The 27167-nt window shown below is 40.1% G+C and overlaps 1 protein-coding gene across 2 annotated transcripts in view; it reads right to left on the bottom strand.

The window, feature by feature from the left end:
* Positions 1-27167, bottom strand: part of LOC308344536 (uncharacterized protein) — a 573794-nt gene that overhangs the window by 231952 nt on the left and 314675 nt on the right. The gene's annotated exons all lie outside the window — the stretch shown is intronic.

The following is a 27167-nucleotide window of genomic DNA, read 5'->3' as shown; positions in this document are numbered from 1 at the left end:
ACGAGAAGATACATGCAATCTCATGGTGGGTGCAGAAAAATGTGTAGGCACACACAAAAATACAAATAACTGAACCTAAAATGAATAAATCACACTTCTTCAGAACGTAAAACCAAGCCATATTCAGCAAGAAAATTTTCTCAACACCATGAGAGATGAAGCACTTGTATTCAAACTCGTCAAAAGAGCATTTACAATAATGTACAGCCCATTAAAAAAAAGAAAGAAAGAAAACAGATAAAAGATTTAGAAACTTGACAAAAGAAAATATCCAAATGCCAAAACAACATGAAATGATGCAAACATCGCTTTTCTTCAGAGAAAAGCAAATTAAATGCACATCTTTTCGACTGGCTAAAATGAAAAAGACTGACCATAACCAGCACCGACCAGAACTTTGAGCAAAGAGAACTCCCACATACTTGTGGTAGAAACGTAAAATGGGGTAACCACTTGGGAAATCATTTGGTGGCTTCACAAAATGTTGAGCATACCCCCCTATCCTACAAATCAGTCATTTCGGTTTCTAGGTATTGACCCATAAGAAAAGAAAACATAGGCCCACACAAAGATCTGGCAGTTTAGTTTGCAACTGCATTAACTGGAAATTAACCTAATGTCCCAGAAACAGGTGAATGGAAAAGAAAATGATGGCATATCTGTCCACATAATGGAATAGCACAGGGCAAAGAAAAAAAGGAAAAAGGAAATTCTTATACACACAATAGCACAGACTATCAAAAACACACTAAAAACATGCTAAGTGAAGACGGTTGGCCTGAAAAAGTGTATATTTATGATTCTCTTTATGTAAAATTATAGAAGATGGAAACTACAGGGGAAAGAAAGAAGCAAGGCTATGGTTGCCTAGAAATGGGTTTGGAAGGAGGAAGGACTGCAAAGGAGCTCTAAGGAAAGTCTGGGGAATGATGAAATTATTATTTATCTTGATTATGAAGATGTTTTCATTAGTGTATAAACATGTCAAAATGGATCACATTGTATTTAAATATATGCAATTTTATACCTCCATAATGATGTAAAACAAGTATGTAATGGTCTTACATAAAGTCTACAAAACACAAACACAACCAATATTAAAAAGCTGCCAAAACGCATTTGGTTTAAAGAAATTTCATTTAGCCTTTTTTGTTGTTGTTTTTTTTTTTTTACCTCAGAATGGTTTTTAGCTTTTTAAGAATAAAAAGTAAATAATATATTTGAAAAGATGCTATTGTATTCAGTTACACTGTTGCAAAGTCCTATTATTTCAAATGCAAAACTGTACAGTATAGCTTTATAGAATTTGATTCCAGGTCCCGGTGGGACATCTACAATTCAAATACTGAATCTTGTGATTTATTATGTATATTGACTATTACACTTCAGAATAATCGATAAAAAGATCCAACATAGTGATCAGAGTAGGAACAGAAGGATTTATTTAACCAAAGAGACTACTTCCCTACAGTCAGATTATCTATGCATTGTTATACAGTTAAAGATTTAACATAAAATCTTAATATACATATTATAGACCAAAACACTTATTTTCTAGGTAAAAACATGCATGCCATATTCACAGGTTTCTTAAGAGAAATACCGATAACACTTTGCATTCCCATGGTGCATTTACCTGGGGCGTGCTTTCATGACTGCTGAATGGAAGGAAGGATGATGAAACCATTACACTAAACTCTAAGTCAGGAAAAACCTGTTACAGCATGGTTTTGCTTCCTTTTAGCTCTGTCACCTTAACAACTCATGGGGCTTCAAATATCAGAGCAATATGCTAAGAAGGTTGGACTTGATGATCTTTTAAAATTTTCTCTTGGCTTTGAAATGTGTTTTATTCTTATCCCCACACTAGCAAGGAAAGCAGGCTCAAATGCTGGCTAAGGGGGCTGTACAAAGAAGCAGGTGCCATCTGACCTGGGATGGAAGCACCAGGCCCTGTACCCCCAATACCGTGTTCCTTCTACTGCTCTGTAAGCCCACTTGTGGGGTCTTAGGAATAACAGACAAGCTCATCATCTGCAAGACTGCAGAATTTCGCACTGAACAAGAAAAGACAAGACGTAGAGCATGTGCTAATGATTCTAAGATACTTGGTCTTTTATTTGTTTATAGAATTCCTAGGATGTGAGACGAGGAAGAAAAATAATTTTGTGAGAAAGTAAATTTTATCACTGATTTCATCTCAACATTTACCTTGTATCGATCTTTAATAAAGGTGGGCTCAATGAGCTCACCAACAGCATCTCTTCTCTCAAAAATAATTTTTGTTGAGTGTCTCTGGAAGTAGCAGGCTGAGACGACATCGGGTAGCAGGGGATCAGCTAGACAGCTTATCTAACCATTGTGAACACCTACAAATCCAACGGGAAATCGAAGAGAAGAAGAGCAACAATTCCAGAAACAGAAAATCGATCACTTTCTGAAAGGTAGGACCTGCGGAGAAGTGAATCCAAAGCAACGGGAAGATAGACCCCAGGGGGAGGGGCCGGCACCCGGCAAGCGGCAGAGCGACGGAGCACAAAATCGGGACTTTTAAAAGTCGGCTCCACTGGGAGACATCGCTCCAGAGGCTAAACTGGGGGGAAACCCAGGCGGGGTCAGCATAACCCCAGGTCCCGCGGGGTCACAGAAGGACCAGGGTGTCTGAGTGCCGCAGAGCTCGCAGGTATTAGAGCGGGGAAGCCGGCTACAGCGACAGAGCCGAGGAGTGAGCTCTAAGCCCGGAGTTACCTTGTGCCGGTCGCAGGCTGGGTGAGCTCGGAGCGCGGCAGGAGGCCACGGAGACGGAAGCAACCCGGCGCTTTTCTCCAGCTCCAGCAATTGACTGCTTTCCTCGAGGCGCGACCTCGAGGGAGGCGGGGCGGTTGGGCGCTTTGCTCTGAGAGTGCACTGAGGAGCAGAACCCAAGCTCTCGGCTCCTCCGGGCCGGAGACTGGGCGGCCGCCATCTTCATTCCCATCCTCCGGAACTCTACGGAAAGCGCTCAGGGAACAAAAGCTCCCGAAAGCAAACCCGAGCGGATTCCTTAGCCCGGCCCCTGGCAAGGGCGGTGCAATTCCGCCTGCGGCAAAGACACTTGAGAATCACTACAACGGGCCCCTCCCCCAGAAGATCAACAAGAAACCCATCCAAAACCAACTTCGCTCACCAAGAACAGTGGAATTCCACAGCAGGAGAAAGCAAATCTTATCTGGACAAAATGACAAGGCGGAAAAACTCACCTCAAAAAAAAGAACAAGAGGCCGTACCGAAGGCTGGAGACCTAATCAATACGGACATAGGTAACATGACAGATCTAGAGTTCAGAATGACAATTCTCAAGGTTCTAGCCGGGCTCGAAAAAGGCATAGAAGATATTAGAGAAACCCTCTCCGGAGAGATAAAAGCCCTTTCTGGAGAAATAAAAGAACTAAAATCTAACCAAGTTGAAGTCAAAAAAGCTATTCATGAGGTGCAATCAAAAATGGAAGCTCTCACTGCTAGGATAAATGAGGCAGAAGAAAGAATTAGTGACATACAAGACCAAATGACAGAGAATAAAGAAGCTGAGCAAAAGAGAGACAAACAAATACTGGACCACGAGGAGAGAATTCGAGAGATAAGCGACACCATAAGACGACACAACATTAGAATAATTGGGATTCCAGAAGAAGAAGAAAGAGAGAGGGGAGCAGAAGGTATATTGGAGACAATTATTGGAGAGAATTTCCCTAATATGGCAAAGGGAACAAACATCAAAATCCAGGAGATGCTAAGAACGCCCCTCAAAATCAATAAAAATAGGTCCACACCTCGTCACCTGATAGTAAAATTTACAAGTCTTAGCGACAAAGAGAAAATCCTGAAAGCAGCCCGGGAAAAGAAGTCTGTAACATACAAGGGTAAAAACATTAGACTGGCAACAGACCTATCCACAGAGACCTGGCAGGCCAGAAAGAACTGGCATGATATATTCAGAGCACTAAACGAGAAAAACATGCAGCCAAGAATACTATATCCGCCTAGGCTGTCATTGAAAATAGAAGGAGAGATAAAGAGCTTCCAGGACAAACAAAAGCTGAAAGAATTTGCAAACACCAAACCAGCTCTACAGGAAATATTGAAAGGGGTCCTCTAAACAAAGAGAGACCCTAAAAGGAGTAGATCAGAAAGAAACAGAGACAATATACAGTAACAGTCACCTTACAGGCAATACAATGGCACTAAATTCATATCTCTCAATAGTTACCCTGAATGTTAATGGTCTAAATGCCCCAATCAAAAGACACAGGGTATCAGAATGGATAAAAAAACAAAACCCATCCATATGCTGCCTACAAGAAACTCATTTTAGACCCGAAGACACCTCCAGATTTAAAGTGAGGGGGTGGAAAACAATGTACCATGCTAATGGACATCAGAAGAAAGCTGGGGTGGCAATCCTTATATCAGATCAATTAGATTTTCAGCCAAAGACTATAATAAGAGATGAGGAGGAAGGACACTATATCATACTCAAAGGGTCTGTCCAACAAGAAGACCTAACAATCTTAAATATCTATGCCCCTAACATGGGAGCAGCCAACTATATAAACCAATTAATAACAAAATCAAAGAAATACATTGACAGTAATACAATAATAGCAGGGGACTTTAACACTCCCCTCAATGAAATGGACAGATCATCTAAGCAAAAGATCAACAAGGAAATAAAGGCCTTAAATGTCACACTGGACCAGATGGACATCACAGAAATATTCAGAACATTCAATCCCAAAGCAACAGAATATACATTCTTCTCAAGTGTACATGGAACATTCTCCAGAATAGACCACATCCTGGCTCATAAATCAGGTCTCAATCGGTACCAAAAGATTGAGATCATTCCCTGCATATTTTCAGACCACAATGCTCTGAAGCTAGAACTCAATCACAAGAGGAAATTTGGAAAGAACGCAAATACATGGAGACTTAACAGCATCCTTCTAAAAAATGAATGGGTCAACCAGAAAATTAAAGAAGAACTGAAAAAAATCATGGAAACAAATGATAATGAAAACACAATGGTTCAAAATCTGTGGGACACAACAAAGGCAGTCCTGAGAGGAAAATATATAGCAGTGCAAGCCTTTCTCAAGAAACAAGAAAGGTCTCAAATACACAACCTAACCCTACACCTAAAGGAGCTGGAGAGAGAACAACAAAGAAAGCCTAAACCCAGCAGGAGAAGAGAAATCATAAAAATTAGAGCAGAAATCAATGAAATAGAAACTAAAAAAACAATAGAACGAATCAACAAAACTAGGAGCTGGTTCTTTGAAAGAATTAATAAGATTGACAAACCCCTGGCCAGACTTATCAAAAAAAAAAGAGAAAGGACGCAAATAAATAAAATCATGAATGAAAGAGAAGAGATCACAACCAACACCAAAGAAATACAAACAATTATAAGAATATACTACGAGCAACTCTACGGCAACAAATTTGACAATCTGGAAGAAATGGATACATTTCTAGAGACTAGAAACTACCACAGCTGAACCAGGAAGAAATACATAACCTGAACAGACCCATAACCAGTAAGGAGATTGAAACAGTCATCAAAAATCTCCAAACAAACAAAAGTCCAGGACCAGACGGCTTCCCAGGGGAATTCTAGCAAACATTTAAAGAAGAATTAATTCCTATTCTCCTGAAACTGTTCCAAAAAATAGAAATGGAAGGAAAACTTCCAAACTCATTCTATGAGGCCAGCATCACCTTGATCCCAAAACCAGACAAGGATCCCACCAAAAAAGAGAATTACAGACCCATATCCTTGATGAACACAGATGCGAAAATTCTCACCAAAATACTGGCCAATAGGATCCAACAGTACATTAAAAGGATTATTCACCACGACCAAGTGGGATTTATTCCAGGGCTGCAAGGTTGGTTCAACATCCGCAAATCCATCAATGTGATACAATACATTAATAAAAGAAAGAGTAAGAACCATATGATACTCTCAATAGATGCTGAAAAAGCATTTGACAAAGTGCAGCATCCCTTCCTGATTAAAACTCTTCAAAGTGTAGGGATAGAAGGCACATACCTCAATATTATCAAAGCCATCTATGAAAACCCCACCACAAATATCATTCTCAATGGAGAAAAACTGAAAGCTTTTCCGCTAAGGTCAGGAACACGGCAGGGATGTCCATTATCACCACTGCTGTTCAACATAGTACTAGAAGTCCTAGCCTCAGCAATCAGACAAAAAAAAAGAAATTAAAGGCATCCAAATTGGCAAAGAAGAAGTCAAACTATCACTCTTTGCAGATGATATGATACTATAAGTGGAAAACCCAAAAGGCTCCAGTCCAAAACTGCTAGAACTTATACAGGAATTCAATAAAATGTCAGGATATAAAGTCAATGCACAGAAATCAGTCGCATTTCTTTACACTAACAACAAGACAGAAGAAAGAGAAATTGAGGAGTCAGTCCCATTTACAATCGCACCCAAAACCATAAGATACCTAGGAATAAATCTAACCAAAGAGGCACGGAATCTGTACTCAGAAAACTATAAAGTACTCATGAAAGAAATTGAGGAAGAAACAAAGAAATGGAAAAATATTCCATGCTCATGGATTGGAAGAACAAATATTGTGAAAATGTCTATTCTACCTAAAGCAATCTACACATTTAATGCAATCCCTATCAAAATCCCATCCATTTTTTTTAAAGAAATAGAACAAATAATCCTAAAATTTATATGGAACCAGAAAAGACCTCGAATAGCCAAAGGAATATTGAAAAAGAAAGCCAAAGTCGGTGGCATCACAATTCCAGACTTCAAGCTCTATTACAAAGCTGTCATCATCAAGACAGTATGGTACTGGCACAAAAACAGACATATAGACCAATGGAACAGAATAGAGAGCCCAGAAATAGACCCTCAACTCTATGGTCAACTAATCTTCGATAAAGCAGGAAGGAATGTCCAGTGGAAAAAAGACAGTCTCTTCAACAAATGGTGTTGGGAAAATTGGACAGCCACATGCAGAAAAATGAAATTGGACTATTTCCTTACACCACACATGAAAATAGACTCAAAATGGATGAAGGACCTCAATATGAGAAAGGAATCTATCAAAATCCTTGAGGAGAATGCAGGCAGAAACCTCTTTGACCTCAACCGCAGCAACTTCTTCCTAGGAACATCGCCAAAGGCAACAGAAGCAAGGGCAAAAATGAACTATTGGGATTTCATCAAGATCAAAAGCTTTTGCACAGCATAGGAAACAGTTAACAAAACCAAAAGACAACTGACAGAATGGGAGAAGATATTTGCAAACGACATATCAGATAAAGGGCTAGTATCCAAAATCTATAAAGAGCTTATCAAACTCAATACCCAAAGAACAAATAATCCAGTCAAGAAATGGGCAGAGGACATGAACAGACATTTCTGCAAAGAAGACATCCAGATAGCCAACAGACACATGAAAAAATGCTCCACATCACTCGGCATCAGGGAAATACAAATCAAAACCACAATGAGATACCACCTCACACCAGTCAGAATGGCTAAAATTAACAAGTCAAGAAATGACAGATGCTGGCGAGGATGCGGAGAGAGGGGAACCCTCCTACACTGCTGGTGGGAATGCAAGCTGGTGCAACCACTCTGGAAAACAGTGTGGAGGTTCCTCAAAAAACTGAAAATAGAGCTACCCTATGACCCAGCAATTGCACTACTGGGTATATATCCTAAAGATACAAACGTGGTGCTCCGAAGGGGCACGTGCACCCGAATGTTTATAGCAGCAATGTCCACAATAGCCAAACTGTGGAAAGAGCCTAGATGTCCATCAACAGATGAATGGATAAAGAAGATGTGGTATATATACACAATGGAATACTATGCAGCCATCAAAAGACATGAAATCTTGCCATTTGCGACGACGTGGATGGAACTAGAGGGTATCATGCTTAGCGAAATAAGTCAATCGGAGAAAGACAACTATCATACGATCTCTTTGATATGAGGAAGTGGAGATGCAATGTGGGGGGGTTAGGGGGAGGTAGGAAAAGAAAAAATGAAAAGATGGGATTGGGAGGGAGACAAACCATAAAAGACTCAATCTCAAAAAACAGACTGAGGGTTGCTGGGGGGAGGGGGGATGGGAGAGGGTGGTGGAGAAATGGACATTGGGGAGGGTATGTGCTATGATGAGTGCTGTGAAATGTGTAAACCTGGTGATTCACAGACCTGTACCCCTGGGGATAAAAATACATTATATGTTTATTAAAATTAAAAAAATAATAATTTTTGTTGAAAAAACACAAAGTCTGGGCTCCTGGGAGGTTCCGTCAGTTAAGCATCTGCCTTCAGCTCAGGTTGTGATCCCAGGGTCCTGGGATCAAGTCCAACGTTGGGCTCCCTGCTCCGTGGGGAGACTGCTTCTCTCTCTCCATACTATTCGTCCCCACTCACTCATGCTTGCCCTCTCTTGTGCTCACCCTCTCTCAAATAAACAAGTAAATAAATAATAAATTTTAAAAAAATAAAAATAAATTAAAAAAAAAACTTTATTAAGAAACTAGAGAGTAACCATAGACATTCAAACCAAAACTGAGGTTTCATGCCCACTTCCAATTTTTATCCCCAGGCTCTGGGTGTTTGGATTTAGAAAGCGGCACAATCACACAAGAAGAATGTGGATTGTAGGATTAGAGGCACCAAATGAATACCTGTTGTTTCTATATTTATCCTTCTTGATAAATGTATTAATTTTATTAATTTTAATATCTGTTTAAAAACTTTGGATCTCGAGGGATTGGATTTCAACACCTTCCCCTGCAAATCGAGATCATGTCTAACAGAAAAATGGCCTCCTCCCTCATGATTTCATTACGAAATGTTTCTTACATCCAGAAAAGTGGAGAGAAGCGCACAGTGAAAACCCATTTCCCTCCACCTCAATTCTACAATTAACATTTGGTAACGTTTGCCCTTTATCCGATATCTGCTCATCTTTCCATCCTTCAGTACTTCGCTCGATTTTCTGTTGCATTCCGAGGTCATTACAAATCTCAATACAGGGGCGCATGGGTGGCTCAGTGGGTTAAGCCTCTGCCTTCAGCTCAGGTCATGATCAGGGTCCTGGGATCGAGACCCACATCGGGCTCTCTGCTCAGCAGGGAGCCTGGTTCCCCCCCCCAACCCCACCTGCCTACTTGTGATTTCTCTCTCTAATATATAAATAAAATTATAAAAAAAAAAATCTCAATATAGGTCACCCATAAAAACATCAGCATGCAGGACACACTTCAAAATATCTCAAGGGCTTCATGAGCAAAATTTATATACACGGAAATACATAAATTTTAATGCTCCATTCAATTAATTTTGACAAACATATATACCCATATTAACATAAATCTCTATCAAGATAAAGGATATTACCATCCCCTCCCAAATTTCCCTCATGAGCTTCCTAGTCATGTCGCTGCCCCCAACCCTCCTGTTTGGATGTTTTTACCACAAATTGATATTGCTTGACGTAAATGGATCCATAGAGTAGGTATTCTTTTCTGGAAGTTTCTCATGCAGCATAAAGGTCGTGGGGATTTATCAATGTTGTTGCATGAATCAGGAGTTCTTTTTCATGGCTGAAAAGTGTTCCAGTTATGAATCTCACCATTGATCTACTCCTGTCTTGATATGGAATGGCTATTTCCACTAATGGCTATTCTATTCTATTATTTGACAGAGAGAGAGAGAGAGAGAGAGAGAGAGAGAGAGAGAGTGAGCATAAGTACAACCAGGGGGAGCAGAGGGAGATGGAGAAGCAGACTCCCTGCTGAGCAGGGAGCCCAACGCTTGGCTGGATCCCAGGACCCGGGAATCATGACCTTAGCCAAAAGCAGACGTTTAACCGACTCAGCCACGCAGCTGCCCCGATGGCTATTCTAAACAAAGCTGCTATGAACATTCTTCTCCAAGTCTTTTTATGGACATGTGTTTTTATTTCACCTTGGAAAAGTACCTAGAAGTAAAACTGTAGGTCCCAGGGTACATATGTGTTTAGTTTTATAAGAAATTACCAGACTTTTGTCCAAAGCGGTTGCACAAGATGTACATGTCCACAAAAAACTTCAAAGCTCTAGCTGTTTCATATGCTCACTGAACTTTGTTGTCAGTCTTTGTAAATTTAGCTGTTCCCTAATTACAGTTAAATTTGCATTTCCCTTATGATTAATGATGCTTAGCATTTTGTGTTCCTTATCGATTCGTACATCCTCATTGGTGAACCATATGACCAAGTTTTTGCCTCTGTTTTTATTGAATTGTCTTATCACTGAGTTGTAAAAATGCATTTCATAATTGGGGGCAGCAACCCTCTGTCAATGATATATACTTTGTCAATTTCTTAATGTTTTCTCATTAGCTTGAATTTTCAATTTTGATTAAGTCCAATTTATCAGTTTTTAGGGTCTGTGTTTTCTGTAACCTAAGAAACCTTTGTTTACCCCCCAAAGATATTTTCCTCTAAAAACATAATATCAGTTTTAATTTCTAGGTTTGTAATCCACTTCAAATTAATTTTTGTGGGTGGCGTAAGGTAGACATTGATATTCCCATGTTTCATGATACCTTTTTTTTTTGTTTAAGATTTTATTTATTTGTCAGAAAGTGGAGGGGGGAGAAAGAGAGAGAGCAAACACATGCATGCACAAGCAGGGGGAGTGGCAGGCAGAGGGAGAAGCAAGTTACCCACTGAGCAAGCAGCCCAATGCAGGACTCAATCTCAGGACCCCTGGGACCATGACCTGAGCCGAAGGCAGATGCTGAACCGAATGAGCCACCCAGACGTCCCACAGCACCATTTAAAAAAAAATAATTTCCTCTCTCCATTGGATGTTTTGGCACCTGTGTTGGTAACCAGTTAACTATATAAGTATGCGTCTATTATTAGACTCAATTCTATTCTGTTTGACTATTTGTTGTTTGCTTCATGAAGCCATCACAAAGTTTTGATTACTACAGTTTTATAGGGAGTAATGAAGTCAGAATTTGTTCTTTTTCGAGATTTCTTTGGATATTCTAGGTCCATTCATTTTCATACATGTTTTAGAATCACCTTCTCTTTCTGCAAATCCAAAAACCCAATAGGACTTTGGTTGGCATTACAGTAAATCAAGATATCAGTCTTGAAACAGAGATCTCAACACAACGTGCTACAATAAGTGGAATTTTAAAAAATTATTTTTCCAGGGTACCTGGCTGACTCCGTTGGTGTAGCAGGCAACTCTTGATCTTGGGGTTGTGGGTTCAAGCCCCATGCTGGGCATAAAAATTACTTAATAAGAAAATCTTTAAAAAATTATTTTTCCCATTCTTTGTGTTGCACGTAAAAATACCTTTAAGTTTGTATATCAACAACATGCCCTGCAATCTTGCTAAGTTCATTAATCCTTGTGTTGCAGATTCTTTAGGATACTTGGTACAATCAACTATGTAATCTGTAAATAGCTTCACTGTCTCCTTTACCATCTGTATCTCCATTTCTTCTCTTGTCATATTATCTAGGACGTCTGAAACAAACAACTGAAAAAGAGAAGAGTGGACACCCTTGCCAGTTTTAGGGTGAAAACATTGAGCATGTCACCATTAAGTAAAATATTAGTTGAGTATGTGTCATAGATGCATTTAATCTGGCCATTCCTACTGTTTGAAGTATTTGTTATAAATGAATGGTTCACATCATAAATTTTTCTGCATTTATTTAAATCATTGTGTAGCCTTTCTCCTCTATATTGTACCTTTGGGTGAATTGCATAGATTAATTTTCAAATACCTAACTTTGCATTTGAAGGGATAAACTTGATTTGTTTGTGATATAATCATACTTAGCCTTGCTGCATTCTACTTAATAATATTTTGCTGAGGTCTCTACTTTTTGAAAAAAAAAAATTTTTTTTTGGTTTAAGATCAGGATTCTAATAGTTACATAAAGTGTGTTCTCGCCCTTCTCTATCTCCTGAGAGATTTTGAGGAAGATTGGTATTATTCCTTCCTTAATTGTTTGATAGAATTCACCAGTGAAATCATCTGGGCCATGATTACCTTTTAATAATCACTGTGTCCCAGGCACTATGTAAGACATTTTATCTTAGGTCTGTAACAGTTCTTCAAATGATATAATACATTATTTCACACAGGTCAAAATTAAGGACTGACAAAGATTAAGTAATTTACCCAAGGGCATGTTGCTAAGATGTCAGATATAAACACACAGCTATGGATAGCTCTAAAGTTCTCCCTATACCACAAAAAATCATGGTAGATTGCAAGTTACACAGTTAAGTACCACTTAAGAAATGTTATCACTTAAGAAATGGCATTCATTAAAGAAGCAAGTGGCTCTACTGGTCATGGGTGCCTTTTCAAGACAAAAAGTTATTTCTCTAAACTATATTAAATTCAAAGTTCAATTTCAGACATGCCACTAATCGGAGTCTTCAAAAAAGGTGTATTATAAATAAAATCTTAAAAAAAAGAGGTATATTAGACAATGAAGATATAGTTACATTTAATATTAACCCCAGAACACATTCACTCCAAATACACTCACACACACATTCATTCACTCCATCCCATTTTTGTTTCAAATAGGTGATGATGTAATTGTGCTTATCTTGAGCCTACAAGAAGGCTCAGTCAGTCACTGGCTATGCTTTCTCTCTCTCTAGTAGCTCAATAGCCTATAAAGGACCCGAGAAGACTTTCTAGAATGCATTAGACAGCGGAGTGCTAATTAGTAAATAAAAGAACCTTATAAAGAAATCACATTTGTGTGACATGAATTATAAAAATAAATAAATAATTAATTAATTAAAAAAATAAAAAGCCTGACATTGAAAACAAACACCCAGACTTTTAGATTCTTTATGGTTCCCTGGTAACCCAAAAGAGGTAGATGTTATTTGTTTCTCAAGATATTTCATTGCTTAATGGGTTTAGGTCATGAGTCAAAAATGAAAACAACAACAATAACAAAAAACCCAACACACATCAGTGGTGTCAGGCACACTGGTAAGTTGGTGTATTGATTTTTCTCATGTGTGAAAAGAATTTTAGAAAGAAGATGTAGACACACAATACACTTTCTAGTATTTCTAATATTATTTCTAAAATTCTAAATTACTAAAATACTAAAGGAATTATTAAATTACTAAAGAAGCAAAAAGGAGCAAGCTAACTACCCAGTCTCTCTATTACTAGCCACACTTTATTGCATTCACTTTTCTCCACGTCACAAATGCAGCTTCAGAGAGCTGCGGGTTTCCCAGCCTATGGGATGAAGGGAAATAATGAGGCTGATGGGGTTCAGTTTTGACAGTATATGCAGCTGTTCATAGCTTTTCATTTTTTCCATAAACCTAACCGGTATCAGTATGTGTAAAGTTTCTAACACTTCCAGCTAGGAAATACTTCACATAAGAAAAATGCTTTCCTTGGAGTTTACAAATGCCATTTAGTCTACTTTTTCAGCAAGGGTTTGTCTAGTTAGATTATGAGATTTTTCCTGGAGAGCACCAACAAGAGAAGGTCTCCCATGCTGTCAGGAAAGGAGAGTTATATTTTTGTTCCTTGGAAGAAACATATAATGTACAATGGGCAAAATGTCAAGTGGGTGGGGAGCTATTAGCCCACATAAATCTCCAGAGAGAGCTTGAAGAAAACAGAATTCTGAATACGATATGATACTAGCATATTTGGTTGTAGAAATAGTCCAAGAAGGCAGAAGGGGGCGGGGTGTTATAGGAGCAGGACTTCCTGTGAAGCTGGCTGCCCAGACAGCAAGAGAGTGTGAGGGTCTGAGGGCTGACCAAAGACAGAAGGTAGTTAGGGAAAACTGCATTTCAAACACTGGAGACACTAACAGCAAAAAGGCCAAAAAAAAAAAAAAAAAAGGATACCAGAGGGTCAAGGCAGGATCAACATAATTTAAAGGCTGTATGTTGGGAGCTGGTTCAGAGAGAGAGTACAGGAACAAAGAAAGAGTTACTTGGATCATTTCTAGGAGACTTTTCCTACCTGAATTTTTCATCTATCGGATGGGTGTGTCTATGGGAATTGTCAGAATGGCTTAAAGCTAAAAGCAAGACTTCAGTTAAGATTCAATCCTTAATTATGAACTGTACATTGGACCAACTATCCTGCCATAGACTATTCTATCCTTTATTAATTTAGTTAGTACTTACTTCTTAAACTCAAATACTTTTCTACAGAGGACTCCTTTTTTAGGTAAGCCTGGTATTTTTTTAAAAACTAGATTTAAAAACTATTAAGATTTAAACTAATGCCCCTGTGGGAGTCATTTTCATACGACTTCCCTGGAGGAATGCATTACATTTCAACCCCAAAGCATTTGAAAGAAGTTGATTGTATAATATTTATCAGTTACCCAGTGATCCTGCCCATGAGTCTTTACTTCCTAGCATGATTATAAGAGCGAGCACCAGGGAGTCAGGCTGCAGGCGTTCAAATTCCAGCTTCCCCAGTCCCTGGCTGTGCGATGCTACGCACAGTTACGAAACTTTCTTGGAACTGCTCTCCCTTGCTAATGCACTGGGGGGAAGGGGGATACCTACCTCACATGCTTGTTGTAAGAATGAGCTCTCCATAAAGAATTCTGAGATAATGCCTAGTCAGAGTACATGATATCTAGAAGTCAGTGATTGCTTCTGTTATGCTATGAGAATACTTATGTTTTGTTTTTTTTTTAAACTGTACACAAAAACATTCTATCTCAGGAGATTCCAAACGGCAGGTGGACTCCTACATCTTAACATCTACCCAACTCCTTCCTTAAAGAAACCGAAGTCACCTGGCTTAAGGTCAAATTTAATGAGTAAGACTGTTTCGACAGATCCACAAAGACATGGAAAAGCAATGATCTCTTTATAACCCAGTTATGATTTCAGTTGCCTGATTGTACCTGAAAATAACTAAGGAAGATCTAAGCACTTACATGTATACCTCGAAGATACCCTCCTCATAAAATCAGCTGTGGTTACAGAAACTAACGACTCAAAATCTTCCCAGCTCCTGTCTTTACCTCCTTTGCCAGATTCTATAGCCAATTCTCTCTCTCCCTGAGGAGCCCTGTCCACACAGCTGGAACTCCCACCATGGCCTGGAATCCCACAAGGTGATAAACCCAAGATAGTGGTCTCAGGCCCAGTGAGGAAGGCTGCCACTTTCTCTAGCGTCACAGGCCACAGAAGTAGCCAATGGCAGAACGTCCAGCCAATCTGCCCTGAAGGTTTTTATTCATAGCCTTTCTGCTGTTTCCCCAAGTTCCCAAGTTCTAAATATTTTTTTTTAAGATTTTATTTATTTGAGAGACGGAGGGGCAGACAGAGAGGAAGAAGCTGATTGCAGAGCCTGATGCAGGTATCGATTCCAGGACCCAGAGATCACAACCTAAACTAAAGAAGGACACTTAACTGACTGAGCCACCCAGGCACCCTCCAAATTCTACGTTCTTACAGGTCCATTAAAAAGAATTGTGAAATTTAGGTATTTCTGCACTTTATATAAGACTCTTTTTACTCAAGCAAATTCTGGAGAACTCCGTCATGTTACAGGTGAGTGAATGTGCACATATCTAAAATGAGCAGAACGAGTATTACTGAGCTGTGTTGGCACATTCGGCCTTGACCAGTCTCCACCTCGGAAATCTGTCTCATGCTGAAATAAATGAGAGAGCACAGGGAAGATTCCCCTCAGGGAGGGAGAAGGTGCAGTCCGTGGAGTTCTAAAGTCTTAACAAAAGACCTTGGACTCAGTTGTTGATCTGGCGGTTGGAAATGGGAAGTGGCCAAGAAAGTAGACTTTTGTTCTTTTTATATTTATAACCAGTTAACTGAGTGCACAGAAGAAACTTACATGGAGAAAACAAATTTGGAATAAGAGAAGTACACTGAAAATTCCAAGTCCTGCTATGTCCTACTTTGCTATTAACCATTGCAGATTAACCGCAGGGGACTTGAATCACCATTCCTAAAGTGGTCCATATCTATACTCCTTCAAGAAAAAAGTCATTTCACAAATTAGCTTTCACATTACTAGGTTATCAGTGTTGTTAGTGCTTTCATAAAAGGTCATTCGTCAGCTGGGAAGGCTGAGTCCTGAACCTTCTCCAGTAGCTACAGACCTACCCTGTCCAATATGGCAGCCATTAACCATATGTGGCTATGGCGTTTGGCAAGTTGGTGGTCCAAATTGTGAAATACACACCAGAATTGGAAGACTTCATAGGAAATAAAGGATGAAAAATATCTCAGTGACTTTTACAGTGATTACATATTAAAACGATAATACTTTGGATATACCACATTAAATACAATTTTAATATTAATTTCACTTGTTTCTCTTTACGTTTTTTATGTGGCTACTATAAATTTTAAACTTCTTGATGTGGCTTGCATTTGAGGTCCACGTTCCATTCGGACAGCACTGGGCTGACCCAATCAGAAAAGAGTAGGAGAGGGGGGTAGTTCTGAGCAAGCAGGCTCAGAACAATTACCAAAGGGAATTAGTGTTCATCCCAGATAGCCCACTCCTCAATGTGATATTGCAAACTTCAAGCAGAGAACTTATCTAGCGCTACCTTTACTTTTAGAAGAAAAGTCTTTCTAAATCCTCAATAAACATTTATTAAGTTATATCTATGGCTTCAAGGTGATAGGAAATGAATTGTACAGCGAAGGGATATGCACGAGAGTTATCAACTGGCCCCAGTCTGTAGTGGGTGTGGTTCAGGTGATAAGTGATACAGACATAATCCACACCCTCTCACAGTCTCAATGCAAAACCACGAGGCAAATGGTCTGTCTCAATGATGGACTAACTATGGCAGGTAAGCCACCTGTTTTATTAAATGAAGTTCTATTAAATAAAGTCCTTTGTGTACATATTGTCCATGGCTGCTTTTGCACGGAAAAAAAAAAAAAAAGAAGAAGAAGAAGAAGAAAGGGAAAAGAAAAAAGAAAGTCCATGGTCAACACTCTGAAATCAGTTCTCTTCCTCTACTTAAAAATTCTCCAATGGCTTCCCATCCTTCTTAGAGCAAAAGCCAGGGTCCCCATAGCAATCAGCTCCTTGCTCTTCTTGCTGTTACACCAAACAAACTCCTTGCATCCAGCCTCTGTCCTTATTGATTACCCTACCTAAAGGCTCTTACTCTACAGATCTACCAAGAACCCTCCCCCGCCTTCAGGTCTTGCGCATAAATCAGTATCCACTGGACATAATTTAATTCCCTTCTTCCCTTTTCCGCTTTCTATATCTACAGAGCCCTTATCATTAACTGATGCACTATATTTTACCTGCATGTTTGCTGTGTTTTCTCCAAGTAGAAAGAAGCTCCATGAGGTCACTTATTCTTGTACATTTTCTTAAAAGATTTTATTTATTTATTTGATAGACAGAGATCATAAGTAGGCAGAGAGGCAGGCAGAGAGAGGAAGGGAAGCAGGCTCCATGCTGAGCAGAGAGCCCGATGCGGGGCTTGATCCCAGGACCCTGGGATCATGACCTGGGCCGAAGGCAGAGGCTTTAACCCACTGAGCCACCCAGGCGCCCCATTCTTGTACATTTTTGCTGCTGCAACCTTAGCATCTAGAACAGTGCCTGGCCCATACAAATATAAAAGAGTGACTAGGGAGTTCATTGTTATTCTAACTGCATGTAAGACAGTGAAGCATGGGCAAGATGGGATTCTTGCCCTACGTGGTAAGAAATATAATCAAATAACTTATAAATATACACATGGGCATAAAGGAATTAGACAAGTGGAAATCACTGTATGCTTTCCTTCCTGTCTTCCCATTGATGCTTACATATTCATCCGTCAACCTAGCCATCCATCTACCCAGCAGCAGAAACATTTATAATACCAGAGGAAGCATGATGGTCTGAAGAACAGAGTCAGCCCGGGCTACAGTTAGTGTCAAAATGCTTTTTGGGAATGTGCTGTACAAGACAACACTAGTATCTTGATCTTATCAGGTTTTTTATCAGCTGCCCTTGCTGGGAGACTGGAAGAAGGAAGGTGTTTTAGGATTTAGGATGCCCTGGACCAATGGTTCTCAAACTTGGCACAGCAGATATCTAAGAGAAATTTTATAGAACTGTGATTATATAATTTGAAAAATCTGGCTGAAGTCTTCTCTTTCTGAAAAGCCCAGGGAGTTGTCACCTGTGCCTTCCCTCATCTCTATCTTCTACGGTATCGGGGACATCTTGATACTCAAGACAATTTAGAAGGCAATTTGAAAAGTGACCGCCTTCTAGAAATGCGAACTCAAGAGTTTTCATCAGTTTTATGATTTCAAAAAAAAAAAAATTATGTAAGAAGTTAGAACAAGTTAGGAAAGCAAGAATTGGGAACCTGTCTTGGAAAAATAAAGCATTCTGGCCCATCACAGACTGATGTGTGATGGGTGAGACAGATTCATAGACTAATAGAGACACCCCCATTCTCAACTGCACTCCTGGTCATTTGTCTTTTTTTCCTTTTCCTAATTAAATGGCAGCCAAGGTAAATGAAAATGTAGCCATCAGAAGCAATAACCTGATAAGGATCAAGATACTAGCGCTGTCCACAGAACAGAGAGAGAGGCAGACATGGAAACGGGCTCTTCATTCAGTTCTGACCACAGGAATGTTTCTCGAACAATCCTTACACAATTTTCCTCCCCCTTCTTATGACCCATTGCTAATATTTAGGCATAGGCTTCTGGGAGAAGAGACGGGTCTACTTTTCTGTTGAACAGTTGAGTTGCTTATCATCTGAGCCCATGTAATAAGCACAGTGATACACCAGTCATTTATTACTATCAATCAGGAAAAAAGCAATCATGCAATTTATCAACACAATCCTACAAATGCTGTGACCCAAGGTGACATGAAGTATACGAATATGTTTACACAACATTCTGGGGTCCCCGTAATTTACTGACTGCTTTAATCCAAGAAATCCAAAGACGCATGGGGTTTTATATAAGGCCTGAATAATTCTATTTTTCTTTATTTTGGAAGACAAACTGAATTCAGTCTCTCTCCATGATTCTTCCTGTCCATACCCCATACCTTCTGCCAGATGGTGTTTTAGGAACCAACAGCATTATATCCAAGACTATACCTGGATGGGCTGTGCCCAGCAGCAAAGTGTTTAAATGTTATTTACCTACAAAGCTTCAGGTAAGGGGCACCTGGGTGGCTCAGTGTGTTAAGCCTCTGCCTTCGGCTCAGGTCATGGTCTCAGGGTTCTGGGATCGAGCCCCACATCAGGCTCTCTGCTCAGCAGGGAGCCTGCTTCCTTCCCCCTCTCTCTCTGTGCCTGCCTCTCTGCCTACTTGTGACCTCTGTCTGTCGAATAAATGAATAAAATCTTTAAAAAAAAAAAAAAGCTTCAGGTAATTCCATTGGGTTAAATACAGAAACCTGTTTTTATCTCTTAAATGTGAAGCTCAGGTATAATAAAGCATCACAACATAATACACAGCTACTAAGACTCAACAATAACAGAATAGTTAGCCTGACACTCGAGCCCTAAAAATTGTACTCAAATACCTTTACTCTAAGAATCAGGTAATATGTATTTATATTTTCAGAATTAATTCACCAAAGAAATTAAGTGTTTCTTGGACGGGAAATGGACAAACATTATGCAGAATTCTAACTGGCAAAATTCAAGGAGACCTTGAATTTTCTTGAGCCAAAATATACTGACAGTCAATTTCAAAACTTAAAAAAAATAAGGCTGGAAACACATACTAAGTAGGGCCAATTATTGTTCCTCTATTAATGACATTGTTAGACTCTGTATATTTCAGTAGAGAGCTTTCAAAACAGAAGTAGCACCATGACAACCTTATGCAGTTAAGTCCCGCTTTGATACCAGGTTAAGAATTCAAGTCCTCATATGGTACATGGTTCTCCCATTTCACATCAAGATAGTCCTTTTTTTGTTGTTTTTTTAGAGATTTTATGAGAGAGAAAGTATGTAAGTGGGGAGAGGACGAAAGGGAGAGGGACAAGCAGACTCCCCATTGCGCACAGAGCCCAGTGTGGCCCCAATTCCATGACCTCAAGATCACGACCTGAGACAAAGACCAAGAGGCAGATACCCAACCAACTGAGCCACCCAGGTACCCCACATCAAGATAGCCTTTAAAGAAGTGATGGAAATAGTGTTCAGGGAAAAGTTCAACACAACAAAGAAATGCCCCCTCCTCTCCAATTCAAGTTCTAACTCAACAAAAGCCACAATTCCATTTCATACCATCCAAGAAGAGGTAGCCTTCACATTATTAACAGAACCAACACTACCCTGTCTCTAATAGTAAATGCAATACACATGCAACCCCTTCTTCAGGAAATCATCCCATGACCTCATGGGATCACTGGATTGGGTACATGCTTGTATAAGTACTAGAGGAGAGTAAGATCAAAGAAGTCAAACTGGAAAAGAGAGAAGATGAGGGAGAAGAGGAAGAGGAGGAAAAGAAGGAGAAACAGGAAAATAAAGTATCTTTCGCATTTGGGTATACTACAATTTATACATAAATGTCAATGCATAATAAAAGGTAGAACAGTAAATCATTCAAGCTAACATAAAATGGCACTTTTCACACATAATCAATTCTTTAAAAATTACAAAATCCACTGCTAGCTAGATTTCGATATAGTTCATCTTGTAACACATAATGGGTAGCCTTATCAAAGATATATGCAAATATCTATCAAAAGCAATATTCTTCATCCAACAGCTTACCTTTCCACATCTCTCAATAAATAAAAAAATTTCAAAACACTGAAAAAAGCTATGTGTACAAAAGGGATCCTCTAACAATGGAAAAAAAAAAAAAAAAAACAACCCCACAACACTTCCCCCCACACCAAAACAAAACAACTCCTCTGGTAAATCCCCCCTGCCCCAATCATAGGGCAATTTTTATTCTTAAGATGTTTCTGCTTTTGTCTTTTCTTTCCTGGGAATGGCAACTGTGTGTTTTTCACTTCTCACTGTGTCTACAGCTGCTGTCCAGTACTCATTATTAATAAGGTAAAAGTCAAATCAGATGGCCAACGGGCGACCGGCATTCTTTTCCTAAGTGGTCAGATTATGAAACCGGAGGGTAATTCTAGCTGTCTCTTTAAATACCCACAGGGAATTTTGACTTCAAAATGCAGATCTTTATAACAGACGAATTCCTGGCAGAATACTAGCACTTTATACTACTGTTTTTGTGCATTTCAAAATACTGTCCCCCAAAATAAAATAATGAGCTCTTAGAAATTAAAAATTTGACTGCTAAAAAAAAAAAATAAAAAAAAAACAACACTAAAGGAAAGGCTGAAAAACAGTCAATGCCCCACAACCCAGGGATAGAGACTGATAAAAAACGTGAAGTAAGGGTAAGACGTGCGGATGTTCACGCCTGAGGACTCAACTTCTACCTGCCAGGAGCTCCGTAAGAAAGAACACAGAAAACCAAAGAAAAACATACCGAAATAATAAAAGAAATGCCTTGGGCCCAAGAGGGGATGTCATTTCCGGATTACTCCAAGTGCCACTCAGAAATTAATCAGACCCAAACATCATTAGGAAATTTGAGAATACCAAGATTAAAAGAGATCCCAAAAGCTTAATGAGAAAAAAAACATTGAACCCAGAAAAAAAAATTCAACTTTTCCTTGAAGGCTTGTATGTCTTCTCCCAGCAAGAAAAAAACAAAGATCAAACAATTCAGGGTTAATAAATTGTATAAGAAGGTTACAGGCCAAGTTTGAGGCAAATGCAACATTATATGGTTTCAATACATTGAGAAAATTAAGGAAGGGGTCTTCCTTTGACCCTCTGCATTTGACCCCTTTCACCGAGGTCATGAAACTGGAAAAGAATGTAATCAGAGCATCTTAATTGGCCCTGTAGTGAACATGGCTTACATAGATCTAGCACAGACACCAGTTACTAGTTTTCAATTTTTAGCATCAGCCTGAATATGTGACAAGGGAGACTTGATAATAAGTTATAGGACAAAACTGTTAGCAACTTTAAGCAATGTGAAAATAAATGGACACTTTGAACATGATGGAAACCAGAAGGGGTACAGAGAAGTGGAGAAAATGATGAAGTGCCCGTATCTCTATCTCATTAAGTAGATCATTAAATACACTATTATAAAGTTATCTAAGGAAACCAGAAGTAGTTTTGGTTTGTTTTTTTTTTTTTAATTTAAGGGATACATTAAAAAAATTCATAGTGAGGACATTTTTAGGACACGGAGACATTGGCATCCATCGGGATTGGTGTTGGGGTGACGTTTGATTTTCTTCCTTTTCCATTTGATTCCAAATCCCTATGCTGGTAATTAACAATTAAAAATTAAGCAAAAAGAAAAAGCTCGCATGCTGTATGTGAGTCTAGTTTATAAGAGGCACTTCTTAGAAACAGATCAACTACCACTTGGGGACACATTGTACAGGAGACAAACTGTGCCGTTCAATTTACAGGCCAGACAAGATCATTTTCAGGACAAAAATATATCCCACGAGTGATCTCCGAACATCATGGAGGCCACTTGGGCATGAGGTCATTTTAAGTGTGCCTCTGGACTCAACATGTACTTTCTTATTTCAAATTAGGTGGAATAACTGATGCGAGGGCTATGCCCAAGGGTACGCCTCAAAATGCTGGCTTGCTGCAACGGGACCGATTCTCAAGACTTCCTACTGCCTGGCCAACTGAAGGAGCTGATAACCCCATTTCCTTTCAGACTCTCGTGTAATTCCATGCACACGGTCTCCCTCTACTTCCGCCTCCTTTTCTTTCGAAAAGATTCAGACCACTTTATACACCTCACTTTGATTGTCCTTATGAGAAGAAATCATTTTGCAACCCCACAAAGAGGGAAAAGGTGAGCCCCATAAATCTCATTTTTTTTAAATAGACAAACAGGTACGGAAGTTAAAACAGTGACATTATCGCAAGGATGGAGGATCCGCATTCCTGGCGTTTGGTTTCCTACACAGCTTCTTCTGGAACCACAACAAAATCATCTCATGGCATTTCAATGACGTTAGGGTGGGAGTTCACAAGTTCAGATCAGAAGAGTTAGACAGGACCCAGAGTCCACAGTCGTGATGGATGTCCAGGGCTTAGCTAGTTTGATTCCACCAGTTTGAGAAATAAATGAACAACTTCCAAATTTAAATATGCCTTCCTCTAAGTTGCTCTCAAAAGAGAACGATTGTTTTTCAGTCATATTTTGTTGTTGTTGTTGTTTTTCTCGGTTTTTTATTTACAGGCAAATTTGTTTTTAATAAAGGAGTTAATTTTTCCTTCCATTCCTTATATTAAATAACAGCAACTCAAAACTTCATTTTCAAAAGTAAAGTATTTACATATGAACAAGTAACTATGCAAAATTTACATGAAAAAAATGGAAAGACAGGGATTTCCTCAAAGACAAAATAAAGGGTGTAACAGTTTTCAGGGGGAAAATGGTTGTGTAAACTGTAATTGTTTTGCTAAGAGACTATAAGCAAGCTGGGGGCCAACTTTACAACAACCAGAGTAAGGCCCCTTCTTTGTACCTATTTTTTATTATAAATATACTAATTGGTTCTTTATATTTTCAGAGGGTGCTCTTTCTATTAAACTATCAACAGTAGTTTTTGGACTGTAAATACTTTCGTTTTCTCCACGTGAACTCTCACGTCTGACCTTATTTCACACGAGTGTCACCCTGGAGGCTGATCACTATTTTTCTCAGTAGCATTTAAAGTGAAGCTGGTTTTTTTGCACAGATCCTGAAAAAACCATTAAGAGAGAGGTGGGGTGGGGAGGGGAAGCCCCCTCACATATTTCAGCAGGATTACGGTAAGCAGCATACTGTAAAACTTCCTCAAAAGGCTTTTCCACGAATAACTCAAGGAGATCATGAATTCATCTTCACACGGGTGGGCGGGGCGTGGGGGGGGTGGTGGGGGGGGTAAATTCACAGGCGATAAGGAAACAAGGAACCTTTCCCGGATGGAAGTAGAAGTCATTGAAAGTCATTCTGGATTCCCTGAATATTTGTCCTTCTCATAGTTCCGAGGGCTACAAAACCTTTAAGGGCAAACAACAAAACCCAAATGGAATGATGGGGTTTTCCTTGGGGGGTGGGGGAGGGATTTACGGCCAACGGAACTGTAAGGGAGGGAAGAACAAAAGAAAGTGGAGGCAAGTGCCAGAGAGACGCTCTGCTGAAGGAAGCACGAAGTCACCTTCAGAGGGGCCCCGGGGGCTGTCCCCATCTTTCCAGGGGTCAAATATGCCTTGTCTAGTGGCTCCTCCCTGCACGAGGAGCAGGCCAGCCCCAGTACAAAGTGCAACCTGGAACCGATCCCCCCACCAGCAAGCAGAAGCGGGCTCTGCTTACATTTCTGACCAGCCGGCAGACAGGAAGCCTTCTCAGCCCCACAAAGAGACAGGCAGAAGCCCAGAGGAGACTGCGTTTCTGAGGTCCCAACACTGAAAGAGCGGAAGCCCCGTGGGAATGACTTTATTATTCCAAGGAAGCCTTCAGGTGGCTTTCAATTAAAGGCAATATTGTCAACCACATCCCTGGGCCCTCCCCCGCTCCCCTCTCCATTCTCTCCTCCTCTTTTCAGATTTTACAAGCTCTGTGATTTCACAGTGGAAATTCCCTAAATATAAATTAAGCATTATGTCCACCCAAGAAATTCTTCCTGGCACTCAACCAGTAGTTTGGCATTAAAATCTTTCATGTGACTCTGGGGAGATTAAGTTAGAGAGAGAGAGAGAGAGTGTGTGTGTGTGTGAGTGAGTGAGTGAGTGAGTGCATACAGATTTTTTTTTTTTTCCTTCTTGAGAATTACTCTCCATGATGTAAAGATGCTGGTTGAAAGTATATATATCCGTGTCAGAAGGGATGGAATCTTCCTGACGAAATGTAACAACTATACTGACATGTAAGTCACACCGCTAAGAAATGGCGAAGTATTTGCGAGGCAGTGACCGCCATGAATACAGATTTCCTACTGCGGGCGCCATTGCAAGTGTGGCTCTCTCCGCCACGGTCCAGCCCTCGTGCCTTACCTCTGCAGAGATAATCCTGCTGAGCGCACGAGTCAGGATAAGACGATAACGTTGCAGCAAGACACTCTTTCCAAATCCTTCTAACTTGTAATAATCAAAGCTCACTTCTTGCTCACACGACGCGCCCAACCTCGGTCAGGGTATCGTTCCACGAGGACCCCTCCGAGAGCAGACGGCAGGCGCCATGTCAGTGTGTGTTTCCCACCGAGGTAAGTGTAAGGGCATGAAGTGAACCCCACAGTGACTCTTACAGCTTCATCTGGGAAGTAACATATGTGACCTTTGCTCATCTTTTGTGGGCCAGAGCCAGTCAGAAAGTCACGCCTAACCCGAAAGAGGGCAAGAAAGCACATCTATACTAAGTGTCCCTAAGGAGGGCAACTGATACATTTCTGAGCATCCTCGATGACCACGAGAGTCTCACAAAGGCTTAAAAGAAGAAAACACTGCTTGGGACCCATCAAGGTGATCATTTGTGATTCCCGAGATACATATAGATCTCCTCATAATGATTCCCAGCCCCTGGGACAGGGAACACAATGGCTGCTTGACAAAAGAATAAGACCGGACACTGTGTTACGACAATTCTGACTCCATCGAACCCCTGGGTTAATACATCAGGTTAAGCAAAAAGGAAAAAAAAAAAAAAAAAAGTCTTTTTCGCTGTGGGTAAGAAAGATAACAGGAAATGAATGGATAACGCCATCCGTTTTCCTCAAGCACATCCTAGAGTCCGCAGCAGGCAGGGAAGGGTCGCTCAGCCCCCAGTAAGCTTGTTAAGACAAATTCACAAAGATATATGGAAAGAGTTTCCTCGCTAGTCATTTAAAGAGGACCAAGAGAATATTCCATCACTCACCTAGCCTTAATGCACATGCAAATCGTCCCCCCCCCTCCCCAAGCACTCGGGGACAGAGCATTCCATTTCAATGTGGGCAAGTGTCTCTCCACTTAGTACATACAGAATGGCGAAAGAATGTCGGCACGAATCTTGCTTTCCCAAGAAAGAGTCCAAAAACTATGTTATCTACGAGAGAAGCTGAAGGTCAAATGGGAAAGAATACATAGAAAAGGGACCTTATTTTCTCCAGCTCCTCAAATACTTTCCTAGCATTCCTCCTCTGGTACATGAACCCTGCCCTACACCCTGAACTTTTAAATGGGGAGGAGTGAAGGCAATTTATTGGAAGGAGGCTTTTAGTCGTGTTGGAATACTGCTTACTATTTACTAGCTACATGGAGAGACTTAAATAAAAAATTCATGCCAAACAGTATCTGTACAAGAGACCAGCTGTTCTCATTTATTCCAACAGACGTGGTTACAGGACTCCGAACTCTATTATCCAGGCTCAGCAACTACTACTCCAGCAACAACCACACGGGCTCTGAAGCATTTCGGGTTGCAGAACAAGGCCTTCATTTTACAGAGAAATGCTGAGGACAGTTTCTTCTAAGAAGAACTCTCAATTCTACCTGAAAGCTATCAAACATAGCAAAAAAAGAAAAAAAGAAAAAAAAAAAGAAAAAACAGAAAAACACCTCACTGTAATGTAGACCCAGCTCCTAAATTACCTTCTTTGTCCCCCTCATGCCCAAGACTAGCCCGCACCCCGCTTCATGCCTGCATTTTCATGCCCCTCGTCGACACCTGACGCCATCACTTACAGCGTATTCTCTGTACAAATTTGTTGTGGTTATAAAACAATTAGCAAAACAGTTTACATTTGTATTTATTTTCTATTCCATACCTCTGCCCCATGTTTTTTCTCCTGATATAATGGACCTGATATAATGATCCCAAGATACAGTCTTTCGGGGGTAAATCTGGAGGGAAGGCACGGACCTCCATCCTGGAGGGCCTTCGAATACGGTCCTCTCGCTGGAGAGGTTTGTAAGCGCTCTTCTCTCTTATTTTTGTATTTTGGACCACATCAGTAAGTGGCTGTGGACCGTGTACCTACACGGAAGAAGCCTGACAGACTTCTAGCT

The sequence above is a fragment of the Martes martes genome (assembly GCF_963455335.1).
Source record: "Martes martes genome assembly, chromosome: 6".
Taxonomy (NCBI): domain Eukaryota; kingdom Metazoa; phylum Chordata; class Mammalia; order Carnivora; family Mustelidae; genus Martes; species Martes martes.
This window is presented reverse-complemented; position numbering and strand designations above follow the sequence as displayed.